This window comes from Gavialis gangeticus, unplaced genomic scaffold, assembly GCF_001723915.1.
Source record: "Gavialis gangeticus isolate Ggan-Ray unplaced genomic scaffold, GavGan_comp1, whole genome shotgun sequence".
Lineage (NCBI taxonomy): Eukaryota > Metazoa > Chordata > Crocodylia > Gavialidae > Gavialis > Gavialis gangeticus.
The window spans coordinates 49,778,336-49,786,820 of NW_017728998.1; the positions used below are offsets into that span (position 1 = coordinate 49,778,336).

Here is an 8,485-nt window from a genome sequence, read left to right on the forward strand (position 1 = left end):
AAAGGCCACTTGCCTGTAAACCCAGTCTTTCTCAGTCCAAGGCACTTTCCTCTGTTCCCAGGCCCGCAGCATTGTTCAGCCAAAATCCTGGTCCCTTCAGGAGCCCTGCTGCCCTGCAGCCATGAGCTCCTCACTTCTTGGTTGCTGGGGAGAGACTACCTGACTACCAGTGTAGGCTCTGGGCTTATATAGCTCTAACCTGAGATCTCTTCCAGTTAGGTGGGTCCCTCATTAGCTCTCCTCTATCACCTGCTCTCTTAAAAGAGCAGGCACATCCCAGTGCAGTGTCCTGCTACAGTTACCCAGAGAGGCTGTGGACTCTCCATCCCTGGAGGTTTTTAACACCTGGCTAGACAAAGCCTTGGCTGGGATGATCTAGTTGGGGATGGTCCTGCTATGAGCAGGGGGGTACACTAGGTGACCTCCTGAGGTCCCTTCCAATCCTAATTTTCTATGAGTCTATGATATAAAAAAATTTCAAACATTTAAAAATGTAGCTAGAAATTCAGCAAGATCAATTCTTTCATGGAAAATTTTGTTTTCACTTAATTCATGTTTTTGACAGAAAAAGTTCCTTTAGCTTCAATGGGAATTGAGGGCACTTGAGACCTTGCATAATGACATGTATAATACTCTTTGAACTCTGACTGTGTAAATTAACAGCTGGGATTATAAAATCTAGGAAAAAAAGCTAGATAAATCCTAGTTGAAGAAAAAAAATTAAGATAGGCATACAGCGGAAAAAATGAGCCAGTCCTCCATTTTTGTTATATAGAGTAGAAGCATGATCACCAGATAAATTTAAATGCAATAATTTAGAAGCATTCAAATGAAGAACTACTACGTGTAGGGTACAATCAGCCTGTGGTGCTCGTCTCCTCACTAGGTCACTGAAGGTCACATTGCGGCTGGATTTCTAAATGATTCATATAATTTTATGACCATTATTAAGAATTAAAGTTAGACAGGCTAAAAAAGAAGCATAACTACATTTCATGCTGCAAAACATAAGATCATTATCAATCAGGAATGTGATGGTTAGTAAGAAATTTTTTCTCATGCATAACTGCATGGGCAAGTTCATTCATCTTCCTTTAAAATACCTGCTACTGGCCATTATCAAATCTGTACGCTCACCTGCTTCAATAAAAGCATTTGTATAAAATATGTATTGTAAATACACAGTAAAAGTCAAATGATTTAATAAACAATGTAAAAATACTCTGCATACCAAACCTATCTTATTATGTAACGTTTAATTTTATTTATATAACAATGGATTTGGGCATGCAGTTTATTTATAAGATGGTATTACTACAAGTGTCAGTTGCCTTGATTGCTATGAAAGCGGTTTCAATAATTTTGTTAACTTTACGGATGAGAGCTCAAGCTTAAATGCACATTTACCAAGCTAGTACTACAAAGGACTGTTTGTAGCACCCATAAATAACACTGCCTCTGGCTCTTCTCAGAACTCTCAAAGAGTGGGAGTTTGGATTATGTTATTCATGACCTTTTTATCTCACCTTAAGTGCTGCAAGAGGAGGGCATTGGTGCTGATGATCTCTTCCTAAAACACTGGACTTCCCTGAATTATTTTTAATTGAAAAATCAATTTATATGTGGCAACAACTGCGATTCAGTGGTGAAAACTTAATGTCTTTAAAACAAACTAAACAATTATACCACAAGACAAGATTCAATGTGGACAGAACTCAATGCATCAAACTTCACACTATTTTCTTAAAAGCCTTTCTTTTAGGCTAAGTATAGACAGTCAAAAAGCCCAGGGCTGAATTGATTCAACCTTTGCAGGTTAGTCTAAACTGTGTAGATTGAACCAATAAGCAAGTAAACAGACATTCACTTTTGATTCTGAAAATGCAGCCACATGCCTGCGGTGGCCAGAAGCTGGGGGCGCTAGACTATGCCTCCTTGCTCCACTAGAGCACACAGCTTGGGTAGCCCACCCAACCTGTGAGGGGGGTGTAGCAGGGGAGGTGCAAAGCATCCAGAGATGCTGGTGGGACTGAGAGTTAACTTGAATCTGGAGGGGATCTGGGACAGAAGTTCAATAAACTGATTTAACTTAAATTAGTTAATTCTGATACTACATCCATCCAGGTTCATCTTAAACCAGTTTTGGCCATTTAAAAGCGGTTTACATGCACTGAACTTCTGTTGTGTTACAGATTTGAACTGGTTTCTGATCACTTATACCAGTTTATGTGTAATTTCTGTCCCTAGCCTTACTTGAGATGGAACTGAAATAGTTGTCAGACTTATCTTAAATCTCCACCACTGCTTCACACATTTCAATTTCTAGATATGGGTTTAAAAAAAATTAAATCACACCTTTTTTCTCCATATAACCAATTATGCCAACAATGAAAAGTCATAGTGAATTTTCTTGCATGGAATATCTGGTCATGTGGCGTCTTGAAGTAGAAGCACCATACCAAACAAACTTAAAACATATACTGTTTTCTGGTGATACTTCAGACATACTGTGAGGACAGATAAAGCAGCAAATGCCATTACAGATTAAAAGAAATACAAAACTATATATGCCAATATCCTGCTGTTAAAGAAAAAACAGGTCAAATCCCATAGCACTTAATCAGCTTTTATTCATACCAAGTTTTCATTAACTGTGACACGTGGAGGAGACTTTGCAGGGTTAAGTCTGTTGCTGCTGTTGAAAGTACTGAGAAGAGAAAAAACTGCTCAGAGTTCAATGAAAATATTGTCCAACATTCAGAGAATGTTGAACTCTCTCAAGTTCATCAAGAAAAGATAACCTACTCTGCTAACAGTTTTCTCTTTCTTTTATGGACAAGATTTTTTTCTAACTATATGCCTCTTCGTCAATATACTTATCGTTAGGAGAACTTGATATGTGTAGTGCATCACTACTAGTTCTCCCAAACCTTCTTCTTTACATGAACAGGCGCTTTCTAGTTGGAATTCTCTGCTTCAGGAGATACTGCCTAGGTTCACTAGGTTTTACAAGGAAAAAAAAACCCAATAAAATCTGGCTGAATTCTAGACCTCGTCAAAACACCTTTATTGAAATCACAAAGCTTTGTGGAAGTAGTGAGTATATTTTTGTTGTTTTTAAGAACAATTAAAAAAAATATTTGAAACAAGCATTTTTGAGGGTTTTTTTTAAACTTTCTTCTTACAGTGTTTTATTTGAAATTTCCCCAGCAACAGCTTTCTGTTTTTGTCTAGTTCCAAGTACTAGTGTATCAAATGATGCAACTAAAATTAGATGATAGGTCCTGCTCCCACATGTGAACTGATTGCCAGCTTGGAGATTGATCCCTGCCATAACCTATTAACAGTAACCTTGGGCATTTGTTCATCTCCTGTAGATCACTGAGTGAGAGCCATTCTGAACAATTCCTATAGTGTTGATGTTGGTGCACTTCAGACCTGTTTATGTTCATCTTAGTCCCCCTTACCCACATGTTACTTAAGAGTGCCATTTTCCCTTGTTTCTAGGGAGCAAAATGACAGGTCATAGAAACTGAATAATAATGCTGGAAACAGAGGAATAATGTCAGTTAAATTAAATCCATCCTAAAAATTTATACTTTGAAGTTTTTGTAAAGTAAAACAACCCCCCATAACAACAACAATTATTTTTCCCATCCCTTGTAAACTCTGGAACAGCAATCATCTCTTACTATATATTAACAGTACTTAGTGCAATATGACCTGAGTTCCTGTTGAAGCTTCTAGGCACCACCAGAATGCAAGTAGTTAATCTGAGTGCTATTTCCAGTAACTGAGTAAAACACCAGGTAAAACAAACATTCAACAGCAAGCATAAAATACACAATGGAGCATTTAGTACAGGTACAGAATATCTGCTAGTACAGGTTCTTAGCCAGTTAAAATTTAATTTTTACTTAAGCCTACAGCAAAAAGTACAGTTCTTCCAGTATTTTTGCGATCATTGGAAATACTACACCATTAGTAAACTAATATAGATTGTTGCCTCCAAGGTTGCCTCTTCAAACCTTGTTTGAAGACACAATTATAGGACCATAATTAACATACCAGGAGAAGAATGCTTGTAGTTTGTTCTCTCTCAAGTTTTCATTCAGTCTTTGCTGCTTCAGGTTAAGTGTTAACCTAAAAGTAGAATAATAGTAGTTAAAATTATTTATGAGGAAGGGTAAAGTAACTGCCTCAGTTTATTTATGCATACTAAAGACACTAATCTTAGCATAACACTTTTCTGTTTTTCTCATAATATTCATGCAAAAAATACAGCTAACTTGCGCATATTATTATAGTAGATGTTTATAAAAGTGAGCCATATTCAGCCAAATCTAAGATGCATCTCAACACAATTGTGGTAACTGCATATGAATAAGGAATCCAATCTGCGCTGGCAATTTTTAATACACAATCATGTTAACCGAGCTTTGCAAATCAGCCTCTTAATAAGTTCTTGTTCTTCAATTTAATTTGGGTATAATGGTTCATCCTGTTCCAAAAACAAAACAAAACTCACTTTTCACCAACCAGGATTTAGTCAGGTGCTTATAAAATCAAGTATTTAAAAGGACATCAAACCATAGTAGAACAAATATTGAGATTTTTAAAAATCTTTTGAGTATGGAGTCATGTTATAAGATTTAAATGTGCATACATATCAAATCACTTATAAAAAAAAAACAAAATAAGTTTCATTGTCAAATAGGCAGAGCAGTAAATTTTGCTACATATGCCAGACAATTAATGCTGCCCTCTTATTACTAACAGGAATGGAATTTTGCCAGTAATGGATATACTCTAGCAACAAAGCTAAAATAGAACAAGTCTTTAATTTTGTTGCAATGGAGTACAAAAGATTTATTCTAGAAAAGCCTTCCAGAATTTGTCATCCTATAAGTAAACAGAGGAGTCATCTTTATTTGGAATGGAAATGGTTCATGTTGTTCAAAATATTGGTTCTCAAAAACTAGAAAAAATTGGGGAAACATATTTTTCCCTCTACAGCAAATGGAAGGAATATAATACAATATATATGAAAAGTTCAGCTCCAGGAAGAAAAGAAAGGGAGAATGAGCACCTCTCTAATAATGAAAAAATGCTAAGGAATTATTTTTCTTTAAGGGATTATTCACACTTAACTGTCAATAAATACCAAGACATGTTAAAGAAAGCATTAATTTATTGTAAGATAACTTGCATCTGAATTATATAGTATTCTAACAAGAAATTCAAATAACTGAAGTGAGTGATACTCATGTTTTGTGTTATAGTCTGCAAAGTCTCATGTTTCACATAGTAAGAAAAATGTTTATTAAAAAAACTTACACAGTGAAAATACCTGAATCACTGAGACCTCCATCACATCTTTCACTAAGTGTAAATAATGGGGCTCTACATATTCCATGTGAGAGACATGGAATCTACCAACTCTAAAGTAAGGGCAAACAGGGGGCTAAAAGCACATCTTCTCTGCAGTTACTCATCTCAACTTACTGGCTGGAATAGCAGCCTCATGGCATCTCCTTTGCAGGAATTTTGGACAGCAGTATAACTAAGGTGGGACAACTGGTGTAGCAGCCAGAGTAGGGGGTGGGGAGTTGTGGTGAAGGGTGAGAGGACAGAAAAATTATAGCTGCCATTGCAGTTGCTGGCAACATCAACAGCCAGAGGTCACTGCTGCCCCCATGTGTTGCTGCTGCCCCAGGCACCCAGTTGCCTTGTTACGCCTCTGATTTTGGACCTTGGGTAAAATGATGCAGAGTATTGATGCCTCAGTAGGACCAAATGTTCTCTATGCCCAATGATTTCAAACACTTGAGCAATTACTGCCACTAAATCCATATAAATTTCTAAGGTTTAGATAAATATGTTGGCACCAATCCCTCCCACAAAAGTCAAAACTTACATCGACTAATGGGAACAAGAACAAATTCTGTAACTCTCCCTGTTAATGTAACGTTCTTCAGTACTTAATTCTTGGCTCTGGGAATGTAGTGTTTAAGGGTACAACTCTGCAGCTCCTACTAATGCTCAGTACTCCTGTTGAATTTCATCAGATAACTATGGGCAAACGCAGCGGGATGAGTAAGAGTTACAGCACTGGGTCTACACTAAACAGAAAAGTTTGAGTAAGTATATAGCATACACTACACCATCCTAAAATACTAACAATTATGGAATAAAAGAAATTCCAGCCTAAGAAGCCAGACTTCTGATATTCTCCAGGTTCTTTGGTGGAATGTTTGCCAGACAATAACATTATACTTTGTTTACTTGAGGTGAGATTGTCCTACCCCTCCATGAAACTTGTCAAATAAAGAGTGTATATAATATACATGTAGCTAAGTGCAGGGAAATGTAGGTTATTTCCCAGAGGAACTCTTGGACTAGCTCCTCTAGCTGGATTTTCAAGTCTCCTATAGACTTCAAAGGAAACCAAAGAATTCCCTTTTGCACCATAGGATCTTAGCATTCTTTCCTTGCAAGGGGAAAGCAAAACAAATGCATAAAATTCAGGCATACATGGAAAAACAAAACCAAAATAAACATGCATTGAAACGCATATAAGAGACCTTAAAAAACACAACAACAAAAAAACAAAAACAGAGTTCTCCAAGTTTCTAACTGAATGTTACTGAAAGAGATTAGGATATGAACCAATTTACTTGAATAGTATAACTAGTGGTGCTCAGTCTCCCACCCATGCACATAATCTAACCAGCAGGGCCACATCATCCAGCCTGCAGGGCTCCCCACGGGTCTGGTAATTTGGAAGAGGAGAACCCATGACAGCATTAACTGCTGTGGTTCTCACGGTGTCACTCCATGGCTCAATCCAACACATGAGGATGGACCAGCATGTGGCACTCCTCCACAGCCAAATCCAGCATTTCAACCCCATGCTGGATCTGACCCATGGACCAACCTGACACGTGCACCAGCCTCATGCAACTGATCACACCCAGAGGTTGAGCACTATTGGTTTAAACCAAGAAGCAACTTGTGCTTCTTGTAACACCAATTGTGCAGCTGTTAGTAACTTTTCACACATTAGTGAAAAGCTTTGTTTAAATGAAAAAAGATTTGATGGGCTTTAAAAAAATAAAAACAAAAATAATGGAATGGAATGGAATAACTTTTCAGCTCCAGACTATGTTTTATCTTTCAGTCACCAAAGTCTCTGGCTTCAGCAAAGATATCTGCTTAAGTCAGAGATTCCCAAACCTTTTGGGTTACACTCCACTGTGGTAAAGCCTGGGACTCTCACGTATTCCTAATTCAGGTTGTAACAGGGACTCAAGCAGGAGCCCTGTTACTTGGGCTAGCTCTGGGAGGAGTGACCTCCAAATGCACCCTGCTAGGTGGAGAGGATTTCACACCTGGAAAGAGGTTGGATAAAACCAGCAGCAGGACATTTACAGATTGCCTTTGGGCACCAGAAGAGGAATACGGAGGTAATTGAGACCCTAGAGAGAAATAAACGGAAAGAAGTCTAACCTGTGACTGGGAAGGACATTGTGTGCTTTGGACTACCTGAAGATTCAACAGGTTAGATCCTGACGAACACTGATACAAGAATAGTGGTGCTGTGGTGAGTCTGGAGGGATGCTGAAGCAGCAGGAACAGGCTTGGCAGAGAGCTGAATAAAAGACTTGAGTCTTTGGGACAGTGTGTGGGGAAACAGAGCTTCCAATAAGTCCCTGACTCCACAGGACAACAACTGCTTAGGAAATAATCAGAACTGTGGAGGAGCTGCAGGGAACCGCCCCTGGCACTAGCTGTGGATGAAGAACGAAAGACGCGGGGATTGCATTATGCTAAAGAGGCAATTAGCAGTTTAGATTAGTTTAAACAAAGTATCCCCAAAAATTTCAGTTCAGGGTTTTTCTCACTTTTCAAGTCAACTACCTTTGCCAATGAAGTAATTGGTAAGGGTACTGTTACTATATCCTCTACTTTAAAAAATAAACCTTTGATTTGAGCATGTAACATCTGGATTCTAGTCTTTGATCACAGGCTTTAACAACTTACTGATCTCCTTCCTTTTCTTATTAAATTTAAGTTGTGGCAGGTAAGTACAGGGAAAACAAGAAGATATTACCCAACACGTTTATACAGGTCACTGCAGCTTCCCTCACCACCAATTGTCATGGATTTCCTGTGCCAGCAGCAGCTGAAGTTGGGTGGAAGCAGCAGCAGTACAAGAGTGGCTGAAATTGGTGAGTGAACAGGGGCAGCAGACAATGGAAGCAGTTTGCAGGCAGTGTGCTGGGAGCAAGAGAAGGAAAGGGAAGAGGAAGAAGAAGAAAAAGGGGAAGAGGAAGGCACTAGGCACTACATACTGCCCTGGGAAAGTAAGTGATCCAGGGCTGCCTGTGTACCTGGCTTGCTGAGGGTTTGTTTGGTAGGCTGTGTGTGTTTTGGGCATGTGCTCTGAAAAGCTGAGAGTGTTGCTAGCTGAGTGATTGCTGCC

The 8,485-nt window shown here is 38.6% G+C and overlaps 1 protein-coding gene and 1 long non-coding RNA gene across 2 annotated transcripts in view; one reads left to right on the plus strand and one right to left on the minus strand.

Moving 5' to 3' along the window:
- SMPD3 (sphingomyelin phosphodiesterase 3) overlaps positions 1-4,141 on the minus strand; it is a 217,077-nt gene extending 212,936 nt beyond the window's left edge. Inside the window, exon 1 of the mRNA XM_019505918.1 lies at positions 4,069-4,141. The gene's annotated coding sequence lies outside the window, so the exon portion shown is untranslated. The remainder of the gene's footprint in view (positions 1-4,068) is intronic.
- LOC109289717 overlaps positions 1-4,145 on the plus strand; it is a 20,045-nt gene extending 15,900 nt beyond the window's left edge. The window contains exon 3 of the long non-coding RNA XR_002095451.1: positions 4,072-4,145. This is a non-coding gene — a long non-coding RNA (uncharacterized LOC109289717). The remainder of the gene's footprint in view (positions 1-4,071) is intronic.
- Positions 4,146-8,485: the final 4,340 nt, after the last annotated feature.